The sequence below is a fragment of the Catharus ustulatus genome, chromosome 3 (assembly GCF_009819885.2).
Source record: "Catharus ustulatus isolate bCatUst1 chromosome 3, bCatUst1.pri.v2, whole genome shotgun sequence".
Taxonomy (NCBI): Eukaryota; Metazoa; Chordata; class Aves; order Passeriformes; family Turdidae; genus Catharus; species Catharus ustulatus.
The window spans coordinates 25,046,148-25,065,522 of NC_046223.1; the positions used below are offsets into that span (position 1 = coordinate 25,046,148).

At 39.8% G+C, this 19,375-nt stretch overlaps 1 long non-coding RNA gene across 1 annotated transcript in view; it reads left to right on the forward strand.

The window, feature by feature from the left end:
* Positions 1-368: 368 nt before the first annotated feature.
* LOC116994322 overlaps positions 369-19,375 on the forward strand; it is a 38,806-nt gene continuing 19,799 nt past the window's right edge. Inside the window, exon 1 of the long non-coding RNA XR_004417459.1 lies at positions 369-607. This is a non-coding gene — a long non-coding RNA (uncharacterized LOC116994322). The remainder of the gene's footprint in view (positions 608-19,375) is intronic.

Genomic DNA, 19,375 nt, shown 5'->3' on the forward strand with positions numbered 1-19,375 from the left:
TTTTCAGAGAGTATGCTGAGACTCTGATCTAGTAAAGCACTTATGCCTGGAACTTCCTCACTTTATTTTTGGAGGCTGTGGAAGTGGAGCATTGGTGAAGGGCACTGCCTCTCATCTTGGAATAGGGCCTGCACTGTTAAAGGTAGAAATCTCCATGGTTAGTATTTGTTATTTTGTCAATGAGACAAAATAAACGTGCCTTTTGAATGCTTCCTACTTGGATTCAGACAGTAACAAAATGAATAAAATCAGTTAATATATTATTTTAATCTCTTTTTGGATTAGGATGACTAAGCATCTTTTTTTTTTTGGTCATATCCCTGTAGAATCACCAGGCAAACCCTCTGCATTGCTAAACATTTTATGTGAAGTCTACTGTGCAGGTATCTTCACCTGACAATATCTTTGTTATAGGAACATGGTGTATTTTTTTATTGCTTTTCAATAGCATTTTTATACTGGGGCTTGTCATGTTTATTCCAACTTATGGGGCTGAATTTCTGAAGATTTGAGCATATGTGTTAATGCACAGCCGATTGAAGAAAGTCAAAACATTTTGAGGATTTGAATGAAGGAAAAATCCAGAATCAGACTGGCACAAGGAAAGGTAAGTAAACAATTTTAAAACTTAGAGAAATTCCTCTCTTCTTCAGTAAGTTTTTAAAATAAGGCTTAGAATTTTTCCTTTCAAATCGTACACGTTTCCTTGGAGTTTTCACAACAATGCATTTGTTAGCTTCAAGAAATGGGAGAAATTGTCTTTGTGACTGGGGGTCAGCTCTCACTTTGGTTAAAGAAAGTCACTGCAGAAAAGAAGCAAATTCTGAAGATCTGCTCATAGCAGCTCTGGTGCACAGGTGCAATGCATGTACAGATTTCAGATCAGTAGTGGTGGGTGTACTCTGTTATTTGTGATTTATGGGTTGGCATTTGTGGTGTGCTAATCTTGCAACTGGTCATTGTATTGGACATGGAAAAAGTGTGCAAAATAATGAGTTACACTAGGTAAACACCAAGTAGGCTTGAGGGAGCTTCCTCTACTAGGGAAGAAAACCCACAAAGGACACAGAGCGTCCAGCTTAACCAATATTTTAGGTGTAAAAGTGAAAACCTTTATAGCTGCCCTGCTGTGTGCTGAGAATAAGCCCTATTTTATTTTATAAATGGAAGAACTCTCTGTGTCAGAATTAATGGAAGAACTATCTGTGTCAGAATTTAAGGCTTCTTCTGTATTTTGTGTGTCTATATATATACACACACACAGAGGCACATTTTATATATGTATGTATATATGCAGGTGGGGATTGACCTCTTCTCGCAGGCAGCTAATGACAGAACAAAGACTCAAGCTGTGCCAGGAGGTTCAGGCTGGATATAATGGGAATTTCTTCACTGAAAGGGTTGTTCATCACTGGAATGGGCTGCCTAGGGAGTGGAGTCACTATCACTGGAAACCTGATACAGCTCATCTCACAGCATGACATTGCTGGTGTATCTGGGGCTGACAAATGGCCAGCAGCATAAAAATGCATGGAGTTCATATTATGGAGGTTGAACATTTCCACATTGCTTTCATGGCAAAATGAATTGGGGATTTTGGAGGCCTCTGTTACCAAGGCAAATAAAGTGTGTGCTGTGTCTGTGAAAGGCTTGATACTGAGTGCTCAGGAACAGGGACTTGGAAAACTTCATGTCCTGAGGAGGAGGTTCACATGAGGCTAAAGGAGAAGCTCCAGGGTTTGGAAGAGGTGAGCAGAAAGGTGAGTAGGTGTGTGTGGGATGGATTTTTTGGGAATCTGAGATTTAAATGACTTAAACTTGATTTTTAGACACAGGAAGTTGTACAGTACTGTATCTCTTCATGTACAAGATAACATAATTACCATAATATTAAACACACTGCTCTTTTTTTCTTTTGCACCTGGATGGAGAATGGTTTTACTGAATATTTTACTCAGCTGAGGATTTGTGTGTCTTATCAGGTGCAAGGATGGACTCACACACAGTTTGCAAGCTGTTTATGAAAGAACACATCTATATCTATATAGGCAAGGTTTGATGTTAATTTGAGCAAGGGCATTGCTAAAAGTTGTGAGTTAGTTCCAAAGTATTGTGGAATGGGGGAGGTATTTTCATGTTACTGAATGAGTGTCATTGGCAACGTAGGTCTTTACTAAGCGATAGGGAAGGTATGGAATCTATTTGCTACTGTACTGTTTTTTCCTGAGGCTAAATTTTCCCCAGTGATTTGATTAATTTTGAATTTTTAGTGAAAAGAATATACAACATTAAAATGTCAGTAGTAGTTAGAATTCCCTTTATAAAAATGCATTATGTTACTCTAATCTATTCAGAAGGGCAGTTTTAGTCCTGTGACAACCCATCTGAGAGTTAAATCTCACTTCCCAGGAAGCTGAGGACTGCTTTTTTTAAAGTGAAATATTAACACATATGATTTTGTTAAAACTAAGAGAGATGCCACCCCATGCTGATTTTTGTTTTGGTTTTAGCCTTTGGCAATCAAATTTTAATCCACTAAATAAGTAATAAAGCATTCTTAGATGCTTCTAGTCTAAAGTCACTTTGACCTGTTTCTTCAGCAGTGTTCTGTCAGAGGCTGCATGGTTTGTTTTGGAGGCATTTTAATGAAGCAGGATCCTACAAAAAGTTGTCATATTTTTCCTGTGCTCCCATTTTCCATAAATTTTCCATAACTTTTGGAGGAATAAATATTAATGTCTTCAATTTGTAAAATCTCTAGCTAAGAGACCCCCTCTGCTATTTGCGTGCAGATGTTTAGCATCTACCCCAATCAGAGTGAAAGTATTTTCTTCCTTACCTGGCTGGTTTGGTAGAAATAAATACCAGAGAGAGATTATTGATGGCAGGGAAAACTGGATTTATTTAATTTTTTTTTCCATCTACCATGCTCCTTCAGACTTGAAGCTGTTAGTAGTAGTTTTATGGCTCTGATACCAGGGTCCAGGCATTGAAAGAATTTAAGACTGAAAACTGGAATAAACCATGCTACAAATGGTGTGACCAGGATCCTTAAAACCTTATACTCAAATGCAAACGTGTTTGTGCTGCAATCCAAAAGCAAGATTTATCTTGAAATCCAGAGTTTTGTTGTGTCTATGGAGAGGAAGAGGAGAAGGAGCAGATGTAAATTGTTACAGGTCTACTGTTTTTTAGAACAAAGAGAATTTTCACTTGCTTTTTCCTTCCCCTCATTTACTTAACAAGGTTGCAGGAGCTTTGACATTGGTGAGTTGACAATGTTCCGTGAAAGGTTTAAAAATGAGAAGAAGGGTGAAAGCAGAACATGCAGCTCTGTTTGTCCATTCCAGAGGTAGCTCAGTAACATCAGGTTTTGTGCAAATAAACAGTAGGTTTCAATTATCTGCTGCTAATTATCACCCAAATTTGATTTGCACGCTCTTCAAAGGGACTCATATCTTTCCATTTAGTTATTTGTTTCAGTGCAATGAGTGAGTTTAATTCAAACCAAACGTGGGTCAATTTCCTACTGGAAAAAAAATGCAAGGAATGTATTTATCCACAGTCATATCAGTTTAATTTTAATTTAATGTATGTGGTGATTCATGGCCTCAGTGGGGAGGTGAATTTGTGTCAATCTGTGAATTGGCTTTGCCTGTTTGGCAAGTTTTAAAGGGCTTGGTCAGTCGTAGAGGGTATTAAATAATTGTTCCAAATGGAGTGGTTCTGGTGGGTTCTGAGTAATGAGAGGAAGTTTTAACATTATTCAGATGTAACCAAACCTCATTGTGAAGACTTTCCCCCCAGATATTATTTCCCTTACATAACTTCAGTTGTGTGTTCAGTTGTTCCAGTTGGTCTTCCACACAGACTTTTTTTGTACTGCAGTAATCATCTTTTTAATCTTTATAGGCAGTATTTATTTATTTATGATCCTTTAAAGACTGTATTTATTCCTCTGTCTGTAGTGGTACAACCAACAGTCTGAGAACATTCAAACAGTGGTCTCATGCCTTTCCTTCCACCATAAAAACTACAGGCCTAGGGAAGAAATGAGGCAATTTAAGGTATGTCTGATGGAGTGATTAAGACATCAAGCAGTGCTCTGGAAGTCCTGCAGAACCATGCCATGTGGACATTGTCCTGGGAAACATGCTCTAGGTGACCCTGCTTGAGCAGGGGCCTTAGACAAGGTGACTTCCAGTCATCCCATCCATCCTTAACAACTCTATGCTAATAATACTCAGTTAACATTGTATAGAAAGGTTATCTAAGTGTGCAGTACCAGCTGCAGTTTTGAATTGAGCTTTATGGGGTCACACAGATAATGGTGCATATTGAAAAATACACTGATTTCTGCTTTTTATGACCTAGAACAAGAACATACTGTGAAAAAGGTGTTAAGAGATTGTTACCAGTCAAATGGTTAGTGTTTTACAGAAAATAACATCTGTCAGTCAAGTAGGCATCATCTTTAGCAGAATTGTCTCGTGAATGAAATTCACCAAATGCCAGCAGCTACTGATGCTCTGCTAGGGAATCTCCTACATGCTGCAGCTCTAACTCCGGGCAGTCATTCCTAATGTGTTCACTGGATGCTGTGAATACTCTTCATTTTTACATGTCTTGTCTCTTTTCACCATTTAAAATATTCTATGTCCCTCCTCATCCACAATCTCTTTTACCTGGTCTGTTACCCACTGCTGCAGAAGCTGCCAGCTCCCCCTCCAGTCTCAATCTCTTCCTTCAGCTCATGGTGAAAGCAGCGCTGGCAGCTGCTCTCTGAGCACAGATGGCAAACTTAGACAGTCCTTGTTCAGACACTTGAACCTCTGCTTTTTCTGTCCCTTGAAACCAGTCTTTGTGATAAAAACATTATTACTTATTTAATGCCTTTGTGATGTAATGGATGCAGCCAGGGGGCAATCTGCCATGCAGCTGGCTAGGCTGGGAACAGCCATAGCAGGGAAAAAAGGATAAATCCAACCGGGGACTGCTGCCTGTAAAGGTGGCAGTGAAAGTGTTGCTAGTCCTGGTAATTGGTGACAGCCATTTACAGGGACAGGGAGCTTGGGTACGTGTTCTTGCTAAAAATTGTATTCAGGATTGTGCATTCCTGTTTCCTCTCCTGCATGTAGGAATGTATGGACTCTCCAGGGCAGGGCCCTCACAAACCAGGGACATGCAGCACTGGCTGGGTGTGGAGATTAGAGCCTGCCCTGGCTGTGGGGTGCCGGACTGCACTGAGCCTAGCCCAGGGCTCTGGCCTCCTTTGCCCTCTGCCAGGTGGGTGGGTTTAGGCTGAAACCACTGGTTCCTCTGGATAAACAGCATTTAGGAGTGCTGAAAATTTTTCAACTATTTAATCCCAGGAAAAGGAAGAATGAATGGAGGGCTGGTCAAGACTAGATCCTGGGATAGCTGAAATTTGCTCTGCAGAGCATTTTTATCCTACATTTTGACCACCTTTCAGAAAGAATAGTATGTATAGATCCTGTAGGCAGGCAGACACAATAGCACTTCAAAGTGTGAATTTGTTCCAGCTGTCTTAATGGAGTGTTGATTTTAAAACCTAATTTCACTGCTGCTTGCTATGCAATTAGCACACAGTGAATACATTTGGTTTGTTCAGTGGTGTGATGCCATGCTTTGCTTTGGGGTGGATGTGATTATGGACACTTCAATCAAAACATCTTTGTAAGGTAAGTGAGCAAACAAAATTTGAGGCAATGAAAGCAAAAATATGCCAGAAAAACAGGTAATATTGTAATTTTATCAAAAATTTTAAAACTTATTTGAATTTATTTAATTACTCTTATTAAAAAAAAAAACCCCACAAAAGCCCCATCATTCCCCCAAACCCATCCTCTCCCCCTAAGCAACCCAAACAAGCAAACAAAAAAAAAAGCAAAATCAAGTTAGAATACAGAAAATTTTAAACTCACCAAAGCATTTTTAAAGGTGTCAAGTAAAATAGAACCTGACAAATGGATTGATCAGAAGATGAATCTGATACTGTCACATAAACTTAAAATAAAGGAGAACAAGACAGCTGATGAAACAAAGGTAAGCACCAATGAAGTAAACCACTTTTATTTAGAATATAACAGTTCCAGAATAGCAGTAACAGAGTTACTGTCTTGTGTAGTAACAATAATATTTACATGTACAAACTTTTGATCACAGTGAGATGAAGAAACCTACCCTGAGTAGATTCTCCCCACTTCCCAATGATGAAGCCATTAATAAATATTGGAACTTCCCAAGTAGCTTAAGATCTGACCATTCCTTCTCAGCATGATCTCTAAGTTGCTTCTCTGAATCTCTTGTTTATCTAATGTTGTTCTTTACTATTAAGAAAATGGGAGTTTTTAAGCAATTACAATAGATCAGATGGAAGAGGAAATTATTTCCAAAAATTTTCAACACTCTGTGCTGGGGAAAAGATTTTTTTTTTTTGTTTAAATATTGTGTATTTTATCAATTCCTGATGTCTGTGGTTTGCAGATCATTCTCACGATTCTCCACGAGGTGGAGGAAGCAGCTTGTGCTTCGTGCTGAGGTTTGGGAAGGGGCTACAGGCAGCTGAGCAGGGCTCCTGCTGCCCTCCTTTCCCTCTGGCAGCCCCCACACCCTCCCACTCCAGGGATGCAGGATGCAAGGAAGGGCTCTGAAGACGTTCTTGCTGGTTTGCTCCTTTTAGGAATGATAATGGGGATTTGTATTATGATTCACCAGCAGATCTTGAAGGGCTGCACAGAATCACAGAATATGCAGAGTTGGAAGGGATCCACACGGATCTTTAAAATTCACCTTGTGGTCCTGCAGAGTTGGTATCCTTTCATGCAGGATGCTGAGTGACTGTGATGGGAGAAGCTTGGTGCCACAGCTGTGTGCTGCCTGTCTGTGCTCCTACAGCCAGGGGCTGGTGGATAAACCTGGCTCTCTGAGCTTTGCTGTGCTGCAGAGTACTCAGTCCTACAGGGCTGTTTCACTGCTAAACTGCTGTTCTTTGTGGATAAAGTAGAAGTAGGGAAAATAACAGCGGTGTCTGTAATTGAAAATGTTCTAACTTATACTAGATTTCTGCTAAGGGCTCTGACTCGTGAACAGTGTTTCAGTTTTCTGTTGACTGTGGTGGGATTTGGAAGGACTTGCCTTGCACAGTTATCCCTAAACTTGTCTGTTGCAGAGCCTGTGTTTTCAGTCTTTGCAACTCCTAAAAACTCCATTCAATTTGTAATTACCTTTGCTTGTCTGAAACCCTCACCCAACTGATTGTTATTTTTGCCTGCGATGAAGCATGTCAACCCCAAAATAGAAAATACTGGTTTTAAAATTTGATTCAGTGGATTTCTGTTGAGGGAAAAAAAAAAAATCTCTGTTAATGCTCTTATGTGAAAGACACAACACAGCTTCTGTTTTACCTGATCATCTTATGGCAGATCACTTGACTTACTTTTCAAGGCATTAAAGTGTGTTTGCAGCCATGTAAGGTTGTTTCAGCATTTCAGGTCTAACTCAATTGTATCCAAATAAAAATGGGGTGTTATGAAGGTAATTTGTAGTTAGTGAACACAAGAGCAGAACTGCAGACTGAGACAGGGAATTGCTTGGAAAGAAGGCTGGGAAGAGGTGTTGAGCCACTTCATCCTCCATACCTGATCCCCTGTGCCCATCCTGTTCTTGGCAGAAGCCTGTTGAAGATTGCTCTTGTGAGCTTGCACAAAAAGTAGTTTTTCTTTCTTTTAGCCCAAACATTTTCTATGAACTGCTTGCCTCTGTGTTGCCACAAGCATTGTGTAGGCATAACTGAAGCATCTGAGAGCTCCAGTGTGAGGTCAGAAAGAACTGGGATGTGAGGAAGGTGAGGACTTCATGAACAGGGTTGTGTCAGGGAAAATATCCATGAAGTTGTTATTAAATGTAGGAAGGAGTATATTCTATTATGTCCCAAAACTTTTATTTTCCAGGGGGAAAGGCAAATTTTTGGTTTGTTTAGTTGATGCTTGTTTGTTTTTGTTTTCTGGGTTTTTCCCCCCTTGACTGTGCCACTTCCTTAAAGGAAATAAAGATTTTTTTTTTTTGGCCAAAATCCATGAGGGCTTCTTCCAGAATACCTTGCCAGTTAGAGCCTTAATTTCTTCTTGATTCTGACTGATGGACCTATGATAGTAACTCATCCAGCTTACAGGCAGGACTTTAAAATGTTTAAAAAATTTGGTTATATGATCTTCAGGTGAGGTTTGGTCTCTCCTCCTTTATATATGTTACCTTGTGACAAGCTAAGTAATCTTAACATAAACTTCTGAAGAAGTTTTACAGGATAAAGCTTTTCCATCTTCTGTGACAGCTAAAAGAATGTGTTTTTTTACTGAAGACTCATTTTAGTGGCAATCTCTTAGTGTGGTAAAAGCAGTCAGATGACGAGGCCCCAATTCCTCTTGAGAGGATTAAAGTTCAGGTGACCATGCTTTTATGATTTATAGAATAATATCTTTCATAGAAATAATTCTGCTTTGGTAATACAGAAATTTAATGGTAATATGCTTTCTCTGGGTGGAGGGCTAAGTGTATGGGAGCAGCCTCTAAATTACTTGAAGAAAAGCCACATTTATTCTGAAGTATGTAAATTTGGCCAGAGATAGCTGATCTCTGGACCTGTGCTAAATTATGTGAGTTATCTGTCTCCAAAGCAGCAAAATTACCTCCTGAGTCCTGAAAGTGTTGGCTTTGCTATTTTATTTTTGATACAGCACTCAAGTTGGGCAATCCCTATATGGGAAGCAGAGTGGCACAGCAGTCTCCTTAAAGCTTCATTTTTAAGTGAAGAGCTTTCTCTCTGAGTGATGAGGAGAGAGTCTGCCTTAAATTCTCTAACAAGAGCAGATTCAGAGCAAAACCCAGTGAGGAGCTGCAGAGAAAGCTCTGTGGCTTCCTTACAGGGTCAGGCTGGAGCAAGGACCAGACCCAGGGGCTCTCTTTGTTGAGGGAAGGGCCCTTGCTGATCCATGCTCCGGGCTGGGAACAAGAGCAGAGCCTCTCAGCAGGTGCCCTTGGTGCTTCTTGAAATGACCCAGTATCGCTTTTTATCTTCTTTTTTCTCTTTTTTTGTCAGGGTTGGGGTTGAATGCACGAAAGGCGGAATTTTGTGTTTGGACTCGGTTTTTTATTCATTCTTATCTAAGTTGCAGGAGTGCTACAGCACTTCTAGCTAACAAGCTAAAAATGGTGAAATGTTGCTGTATCTTGTTCATTACAAGGTCTTTTAGGGTTAATTGTCCAATTAAAAATGAACACCTAAATTATTTTTACTTTTGACCCAATGACCAAACACCCGTAATCCACAGTGCAGCATTTTCTATCCAATTAAAAATCATATATACTGTATATATATACCACCTATACCCAGGAAGAAGAAGGTGAAAATAAAAGAAAACTGCATCTCACTTTATACCTATTACTATATTCTGAAACCCCAAATTTCAAATCCTTCACCATGTGACATTACACACTTCTATTCAAACTACACCCCAGTGATTCTAGTTCTATCACTCAATTTTGGAAGCCTTCTCCAAGGCCTCAGGTCAAAAGCAGTGTTCTTTTGAGGGTCAATGCCTGACAGCACAGAAAGTTCAGAACTCCTGTTTCCATTGTTCCAACACCCAGCAGCTTCCAGATTGTACAGCCTGGGATGCTGCTGTTGCTCCCTTGCTGGACCTGCACAGGAGAGGGGTTCACAGCCATCCCTCCACCCCTGCTGCCATGGAAAATTTTATAGAATTGCTGTAAAATGAGGCAATAACAATCTACAGGAATCAAATTTTACTGTCACAAGTCTTAACTCCAGCAGACACAAGTGGGTGTGGAATGAACACTGTCTCTTCCTTTTGGAATGAAGGCTTTAGTAGCTCACATTGGGACCAGTCTCCTGATACACTGAGATCTGTGTCTTGAGGATTGCAGATTTTTTTCCTGTGGAATTCCTTACTCTGATTGCTATTTCCCTTTATCACAAAAAAAAAATCTATAATTTCTACTATTTTACAAATTTTTATCATCCTACTTCTACTTGGTGGTAGCTTAGGCTGACTGGAAAAAAACAACCTATAAAACATGTGGTGAAGTGAAAAATACACCGAAATTTCACTTCAATGCTCCGGCCAAATCTATCTTATGGGAGTTGCTACTCTAGCCTCTGCTCTGTGCTGGAGAGACATTTTCTCATCTTCACTTGTGCTGCAAAACTGTGCTTCCTCTTATGCTGAGGCCAAGCACATCCTGAGAAAAAACTGCTTGGTTTGCCAAACATGCAGCTGATGACATGTGTATTTATGCTCCCTGGCAAACCAAGTTAAACAAACAGGGACTATGTTGGGCAGACGTTTTAGGAGGTAATACTTCATTATAACTCCACTATGAGCTGCTTATTCTTCTTCCCAATTATGGCATCCCTGTGCATCGCTTTCCCGGGAGAGGAGTATTCTGGGGAAAAACAAATTACAGCATACAGAGCCTTGGAAGAGCAGTAACTGTACAGGAAGGGACAGTAGCTGGAGTGAGGGTCTGAGCACATGTAAATTTGTCCCATTTTGTTCAAAGCATGGTTGTTTCTACCTCAGATATTAAACTGTTAAATTAATTCCTGAAAACTCAGTCGCTCGGTTCACAGTGTGCCTGAATTCAAGCCGTGTTTCAGTAAAGTCAGGTTCTGTGCAAATAAACAGTAGGTTCCAATTGTCTGCTGCTAATTATCACCTAAATTTGATTTGCACGCTCTTCAAAGGGACTCATATCTTTCCATTTAGTTATTTGTTTCAGTGCGATGAATCTTTAATTCAAACCAAACGTGGGTCAATTTCCAACTGGGAAAAAAAAATGCGAGGAATGTGTTTATCCGTGGTCATATCAGTGTCTCTCTTTAGTTTAATATATGTGGTGATTCATGGCCTCAGTGGGGAGGTGAATTTGTGTCAATCCGTGAATTGGCTTTGCCTGTTTGGCAAGTTTGTAAAGTGGTTGTAGAAGGTCTTAAATAATTGTTCCTAATGGGATGGTTCTGGTGGGCTTTAGAATAAGGAGAGCAAGCCCTGAAGTTACACAGGCACAGAAAAATCTCGTTAGACTTCAATTCCCATCCTAGCCATAAAAAGCTGTCTGTGTGAGGATGAAGTGGAGCGATGGGATAATGGGATCTAGACTCTTTTCTACTGCTTTGAATCTCAACTCTAAAACGTGTGTCTTATATTTTTCACAGGCTCCTTGGTTGTCACCGTGACCCTCTGGCTTGTGCACCACCAGAACATTTCAGTCACTGAACTGAAGGATTTCTGGACATTTTTCTTTTTAAAATAAACAGAAAGCACCAAATGCAGGCAAGAGGGCTAGAGCAACAAGAAAATTTCATTGTAATAAATACCACATGTGATCACAATTTACGAAGCAGACAATAAAGAGTAATTTAAAAAGAGAAATCCTTCTATTCCCTTTCATGTGGCTAAAGGCAGCATAATTTCTGGCTGTCTTTACTGGAGATTTATTCAAAGATTTAACACCCCCTTCTGTTTTTCTTCTCCTGGAAGCTCAAAGGAGGACACTTTATTAACTGGCTATTCTTTAAATTCACATCTGACCTCTGATTTCTTTTAACATGGAGATAGTTGGTAGGAGTTCTGAATTTTTTTATTTAGAAAATACATTCTAGATATTTAGTAGTACGATGTTGTGTTTACTGCAGTTTTTAAAGATTTTTTTTCTAGTGACTAGAGTAAATAAGAATATTTTTGATAAGTCTGTGAATACTGAAAACACCTTCTCAAATTCTGTGTTGTCTTTTGATAGATTAAAGATAGGTTATCTAAGACCTCTGCAAAAGAAGAACCTGTTTTGGTTTGGTACTCAGTCTGAAGTGGTGACCTATTGTAAAAATGTTTGCTCTTGGCAGTGGATGAAAGATTTCAACTTTATAGCAAGAATTTCTTACACCTCTCTGTTCTGGGCTTCTGTCAGTCCCAGTTACAATCAGGGTGCTTCTAAAGTGGAACTGTAATTACAAAATTATCATCTATGTGCATTTTTACTGTGACTGTATCTGCAAGGTATCTTACCTCAACAGGGTTTGATTCAGGGAATTCTTTCTCAAATGGAAACTTTTCTGGTTGGGTCAGTGTTTCTGGATTCCAGTGCTGTGTGACTGGTTAATCTCTGCAGTATTTTTATGGCTTATTTTCAGTCCTGCCAAATCCAATCCAAATAGTTGTATGTTTTCTTCCTATAATGGAAGTAGAGTATGTTTTGGTAGAATTGGTACAGCCCACAAGACACGTTAGAATTTATAGGACAAGAGATTTATATTTAGGTTGTCTCAACATTTGTTGACAAAGATGGGGGGGGGTCTTATAATTTAAAAAACTTCAAAGTAAGAATGAACTCTGGAACAAGTTCTTTCCTGTCACAATAGAAGTGGAATAAATCTTAAAATAAGGACATTCAAACTCATAGAGTATTTAATGTAAATTCTGTGTGTATTTTGTAAGGCTTGGTTGTGATGCTTGTAGGCACCTCTTGTTTCCTAATATGTGTGTCTGTTCTACCTTGGATGGACAGCAACATGAGAAAAGCTTTGCTTTTCTGTATTTGTAGGGTTTTCAGATGATGCACTAAAATATTTATCTGAGTAAAGCCCTAAAGAAATGGTTACTTCTGTAATCATTTTGAGGCAGATTTTGAGAGTGGATGCTGGGGCTTTTTAAAGTTCTTCGGTACTTTATCATTTTCACAGAGCTAAAGCTCACTTCAGTAGAATCTGAGCATTCACCTTTTTAAGGATGATCTGTCTGCAGATTTTCTGCCTGGAATAATGCTTATACCATGAAGCATGATACCTTTGCTAAATATCTTTGAGTGATGCTATTTTGTGGCAGTTTCTCTGTTCCCATTCTCAGTCCTCCAAATCCTCTGAGTTGAGACTCTGAGAACTTGTGAATATGATTAAAGATGTTTGAAAATACCAGTTCTGAATGAACATACCTGCTTTTTCTTAGCTATTGCATAGAAATAACTGATATCCTTAAGGATTTGCCTTGCACACTCTCATTTCACAGTTCTCCTTGTCTAGAATTTCTCTTTGAATTGAAAATTCAGAGGAAACAAGGGCTTGAAAATGGGCTCTGACTCATATTGCTTTCCAGGCAAGGGAAAAATCATGGGAGAACCCCCTAATCACACATTTTCTGGCATTCAGATCATCTTGTTGTGTGTTTAGCTCTAAGCACAACCATTTCTGTGGGAACAGTTCAGAACTTTAATTCATTTTCCTCCTTTCCAAGAAGAGGAGAGCGACCTGAAGTTCCCTTCTAACCAAGTAGTGTAAATGGCTTTTAAAGATATGTTTTTGTAAACATGATTACTTTAAAATTATTTTGCTTCAGAAACAAATTTGTTGGGTTTTTTTTAAAGGCACCACAATGCTTGAATTTTCCTTAATGGTTGCTGTCCATAATATCATGGAGAAGGAGTCTTTCCCACTCCTTAATCTTTCACTCACTTTCTCTCAGTGTCTTTCTAGATAGATCCTGTGAGTCTTTTCTCTTAGAAAGCTTTTTAACTGAAGTGATCTTTTGATGTCTAGTTTTTAACCAGCTTTGTTACTTGGCCCAGGAGCCTTGTGTTGTTGACTCATCACTTATGGGAAGATACTTAACTGCAAATGCTCTGGTGATTCTTGGTAATCAGCAGAGCCTGTATCTATAAGGTGCTGTTCCAGTTCAGCCATAGAGGAAATTGTTATAGAACTCCACCTGGGCAAGAGACTAAAATAATTCTTTGCTTTGCATCTCTAGTAATTTTATTTCATTGACTAGTCTGCTCTAGAATAATTAACACCCCTACTGCATGTTAGTGCTATTAAATTGGTGACAGAGAAAATCTGTGCCTGACAGTGCTTTTGTCCCCAACCTTGTGCTAGACATTTGTAGCTGGACCCTCTGAGGTTCAAATTACCATTATGTGTGTAGGAGTCTACTCAGCAGTATTTGTTTACTTCTACTTTTAGTCCAGCAAGTCTGCTAGAACCAAGGAAATATTTAGATTTTTCTCCAGTTCTAAAGTACTTTGAATTGTGTAATTACAATCAGAAAGCAAGTAAGAAAATAAGGAATGTGGAGAAAATCAGCTCGGCTATACATGACTTTGAAGGGATTTAAAAATCTATTTAGTCCTGAATTGAGTACAGCTCAGTCCTGAATTGAAAATGTGAAAAAATTAACTGACTAAACCTTCAGTGGGGCATGGCAGGAACAAGCTCTTGGAGAATAAGAGACAGACATTTTATCCGCTAAAATTTGCCAAGTATATCCTAGTTAATCTTCACACCTGAGGAGTTTTGGGGCTGCTTTCACACATAGGTAACTTCGTTAATTTTGCCAGGGTGAGGTCAGGAAATTCTCGAAGCACAGACCAGGTTGATAATCAATGTTTTATAAGGGCTCCAAGATTAGTGGTGTCTGGGGCATAAAAAACACTCTGAGAAAACTCTTTGACAAAATATCCATGTCTTTCCCCCCCTTTATGGTACTATTAAGAAAAATGGGTCTTTTATGTCCAGTGAAGAAACCTTGTCAGAGCTCTCCATGCCTCTGACACCTTGACACTGGATTATGTTATCACCATGTGCTCCATATGGAGCCGTGTGCTGAGATCCATGGAAACGGAGCTGGTGCACAGTGTGGAGCTCCATGCCAGGAACACTTGAGATCAGCCTTGCTTCTTGTTAATAAGTTCCTGGGAAGAATTCAAGGTGTTAGTTGGAACCTATAAAGCCCCAAATGGTTACCCAGGAGGCTGCTTCCCTTCCTGCAGCACAGCACTGTGTCTGGAATCAGCCAGAGACACCCGACCTTGGCTTTGGAATTCACTTCCCACATCCACCCTCCTGGGCTGGGGTCTGTCCAAACTTGGTGTGTGCTGCAAGCTCAGCCTGTTGTGCCTGGTCACCTGGTAGGGGATGGTGTGAGATACTGGGAATTTGCTTTCTCCTGGGGGTGATGTGTCATTTAACCTACCGGTGAGTACTTTTTGGTTTTTGTTTCCTTTCTCTTTGTGTTAGAAAAACCAGTGTATTTCTTTTTGAAATGGAACCATAGCTGCAGTTCATCTGCAACCATATGACTGGAACCAAGGCACTGCCAACTACCCCAATAATTTACATTATTGGTCCCATTGAAATCTGTGGGCATAGGTAACCTATACCTGGTATGCCAGATTTATTCCCCTGAGCAAATAATGAGATCAGATATGAATCTATAAAGAAATTCTATGTCAAGATGGATGAGATGGGGAAACCCTGATAATAGGGCTTCTCCTTAAGTCTGAGAGCAGTGATGAGCCATTATGGAGCAGCAATGTCAGCTGGAGAATGCAAAGCAAAGACAACAGTGTAAGGAGAGGCAAAATCTGTGTTGGCGTTTGTGGTGTCATCTGCTTTACACTCAGCTTGTTAAGCCAGGTGCAGAAGAGGGGAAGCTGCAAGGGGTGGGATGTGCTGACCTTGATTTCTGATGAAGAGAGCAGGATGTGCAGTTTCAGCTCTGCAGTGCAAGCTTAGCTGACTCTTCCTCAGTGCAGATTGTATGAGGTGCCTGATAGGTCTCAGAGAGCACATTAAGGAAATTAAAATGGGAAACCAAACCTGGGATGTTTGGGTATCAGAGTAATTTTGCATGACTGTGCTGTGCCCTTTGAGAAATGGCTGTGACATGATTTTTGTGTCTGTAATAATGTAGTTCATGGACAGGAAGAAATTATGACAATTTATTTTGTTTAGAAGTATAAATAATAATACAAATAGTGACATATACTAATAATGTATAACTGTTTTAAGTGAAGAATCCAGACTTGGATGAGAAATGAGAGAAAGATCTGTTGCTTCTCCATTTCACTAGGAACTGTCAGGAGAGGGAGGATAAAGTGTTAGAAAGTTGAGAGTATATATAAATCCAGAGGCTGGAGTGTTTTATTCACCAGTGGCTCATCCCTAATATTGTTTGGCTATAGACCAAAGTTCCTATCTGACAAGACAGGATGTAAAACTGAGTAATCCATCCACCAAACAGCACAGGCCAGATTTTTCTGGTTTTGTGTCTGTAAACAGTTTGTCCCTGGATTTATATTCCCATTTGTTTAGACAGATCCCAAATTTAGGTGTAACACTATGTGGTTATCCACAGGTGAGAGGTGCTGTATCCCCAGTGAGCCCTGTGGGCCTCCCACCCACAACCCCTGAAAGCACCAGGTCCCAGTGCAGCTCATTCCTTCATAGAGAAAATATTTCAGCTGCTTGATCAGCCCAACCTTCACCTTTTTTTCTGCTTTCAGCCTCCCAGCTATGGGGATATAGCTCTTTCAGGCAACCTGGAAACATGCCTCCCCTTCTTAAAGCTCTAAATATTTGCACAGTGAACAAGCCCCACACGTCTGTCATGGCAAAAGGCTTTTCTTCAGAGGCTGAGCCATCCCAGTGTAATTGTGATTTTTCTAAAGTGTTCATTCATTGCCAGTAAAGAACTGTTGTTTTTTTTCCCTAGGAAAATACCATGTCCCAGCTCTTGAAAGTTTATTTGTAAGTCTGATTGACATATGATGGGACGAAGCTAGACTGACAGTGAGTGTTTCATTGATGTGAAATTTTACACCATATCTGGACATAGTATATACTTGTTTATGATCCAGCTGGGCATGCTTGTTAGTTATTGTTGAGGTCAATCAAAGTGTAATTGTAACATAGGGAAAGACGGTCCCAGAGCTACAAAGGTTTGCTTCCAACAGCTGCTATTCATTACTCATTAAACTCTACCTTCTGGTTTTGAAATTAATAACCCTTGGCTTTCTAACAAGGTATCAGACGTGCAGAATACAGACCTAAAAATCAAAGATGCACTGGTTTCATCCCCAAACTAGAGAGAGCACCAAGCACTTTAGCTAGCAATAGTGGTTGGCAGCAGAACACAGTATTTCTGTTTGTGGAAAGCCAGATGTGAGTTAATTAACCTGAAATTTTGGGCACTGTACGCTGCGTGTGAGAGAACTGATGGTGTACAATAAACCCCAAACTTATGGAAGGCAGGGGAACACTCAAAACTTCAGTTAAATAAAATTTCATAAAAATTAGGGCAAAGTCTATCTCGAGTCTGCAGTGGGGGAATATCAGATGAAACAGAGTTCACTCAAATTGGCACTTGCACCTCCTTTAAGGCAGCGATTTTCCAGCATCCATTCCCAGTTTGTTGAAGTGTGGCCCAAGCTTTAGCTCAGGACGATGGCCAAAGCAGGCACATGATGTTTCTGTCCTGTGAATCCCATTCCGTGTCCCTGTGAATGCTGACTGAGATGGCACATGGAAAAGTCTCAGGAGACCTTTGGAGCATGACTGGGACAGGGCATTCCCAGGCTGGTTCAGGCACATTTTTTGCATTATATCATTTTGTCATCACAAAGGGCTAATACACTGTGGCAAAAAATGTGTACAACTCTGTTCTGAGGCTGAGTGTCTCAGTGCAGGCCATCTGAGGGAAATATGATTAACTATGGTGCATGATCATAGGACCAGTAACTATGATACTATATCATAAGGTTAATTAAAATAGGTCTAAGAGTGTCAACACAGCCATCTTCCTACTCTCTGAACCAGATCTTTGATGTCCTTTCTTTTCCTATGTAAATTCTACCACTTATTCATGTGGGGTGCTTTAAACCATCACTGAATGTTACATTTATGACATGTTTCTAAGCAAACATTGGGATATCCACTGCACATGAACATGTTTCCTCAGCTCTGCTGGCCTTGTTGGGCAGCTTATCTACTGTTCTCCCTAAGTCTGACCTTTCATGTTTAGTTACTTTAAAGACACTAGAAAACCAACAACCTACTCAATTTCCTTGTAGCTTGGGGGTAAGGTTAAAATATCATGTATTAAAAACAGCTACCGTATGTTTGACATCATACAGCAACAACTGATAAGCAAATATTTTCTTTTTAAATACACAGTACATTTTGCAAGAATACATAACAAGTATTCTCATTCTTACTCTTTGTCCTGGAGAAGGCCTGATGTTGTTAAATATAAAAAGTTGCCACTGGTGTTTACCTTACTAAATCTGCTCACATCAATTGGTTCTGCCTACCCCATATTTCAAAGCAAAAAGATGGGGAAAGGTCACACAGATTGCCCTTCTCTTCACTTCTCAGCTTAAGGGTGTCCTGTTTGTAATTAAGGAACAATTTCTTGTGGTGGTGGTGGTAGTCAAGAAATTTTTCTTTCGCTTCCCTCTTCCTCATTTTTTCACATAATGTTTGGAAAGGTATATGAAAGCCAGAGAACAGATAATACAGTTGGAAGATTTGCCATTCCAGAGGTCATTTTTTTTTTTAAATAAATCTGAAACAGCTTCTGTATATTCATATTCAAGTCCATAGACTATCAGCAGAGAGTTTGGAGGTGACAGGCTGAAGGCAAAGGTTTTGATTGCAAGGCCATCTGGCATTGTTACGAGAAAAGTTCTTGAATGCTTAAAAGAAACCAAAACCACATTGCTCAGTAGGTGCTGACTCCAATGAAATTGAACCATCTCAGTGCAGGTTTGCTGTCTGACTTGTTGGAGAGACTGTGGGAAAATCAGCTATTTCTATACTGATGAAGTGGCTGTGGCTGAGAATTGAGATTTTACGGGAAAAAATGTGGAATGGAATGTTTAGTGTTGAACAAAATGTTTTAAAATTGTAACTATTTTTTTTTAACTTCTGCAAGATTCATGCAAGATGTACCTTTTTAGAAGGCCAGAAAGAAGTAATGAATATTTTGTTGTTCAGTCTGGTCTTACAGAAAGAGAGACTGAAGAAGATATAATCTGTTTACTGTCTCAGAATGGTCTGAAATGAGCAATACAGCGAAATACTATTCTAGAGAATATGGGGAGTTTTACTGAGATTGATTTCCTGAAGTCTGAATTTTTAGATTTCTATGAAACTTGATTTGCCTGCCTGCTCTTCTGAAATTCATGTGCTGTGTTTGCCTATAGGCCTCAGTGCTGGGATGGAACCGAAGGGATTAGAGCTGGGATGTCAGGGCTTTTCAATCTAGGTCAGATTGGATTTAGCACTGACTGAAAATGACACCGGTTGTTCAGTGCTCTGGATCAAATGTACAGTGGCCAGATCCACAGCAGGCTGGGTCATCTGAGGTCATAGTGCAGCAAAAGTTGAGAAAACATAGCCCCAGCTGAAGCAGGGCATTTTCAGCAGCTAAGCAGGGCAGAACAGCACTGGTTATTCCCACACAAGGTTTCATTCCTGTCTATCTCCCCTTTCTTTTTGAGACCA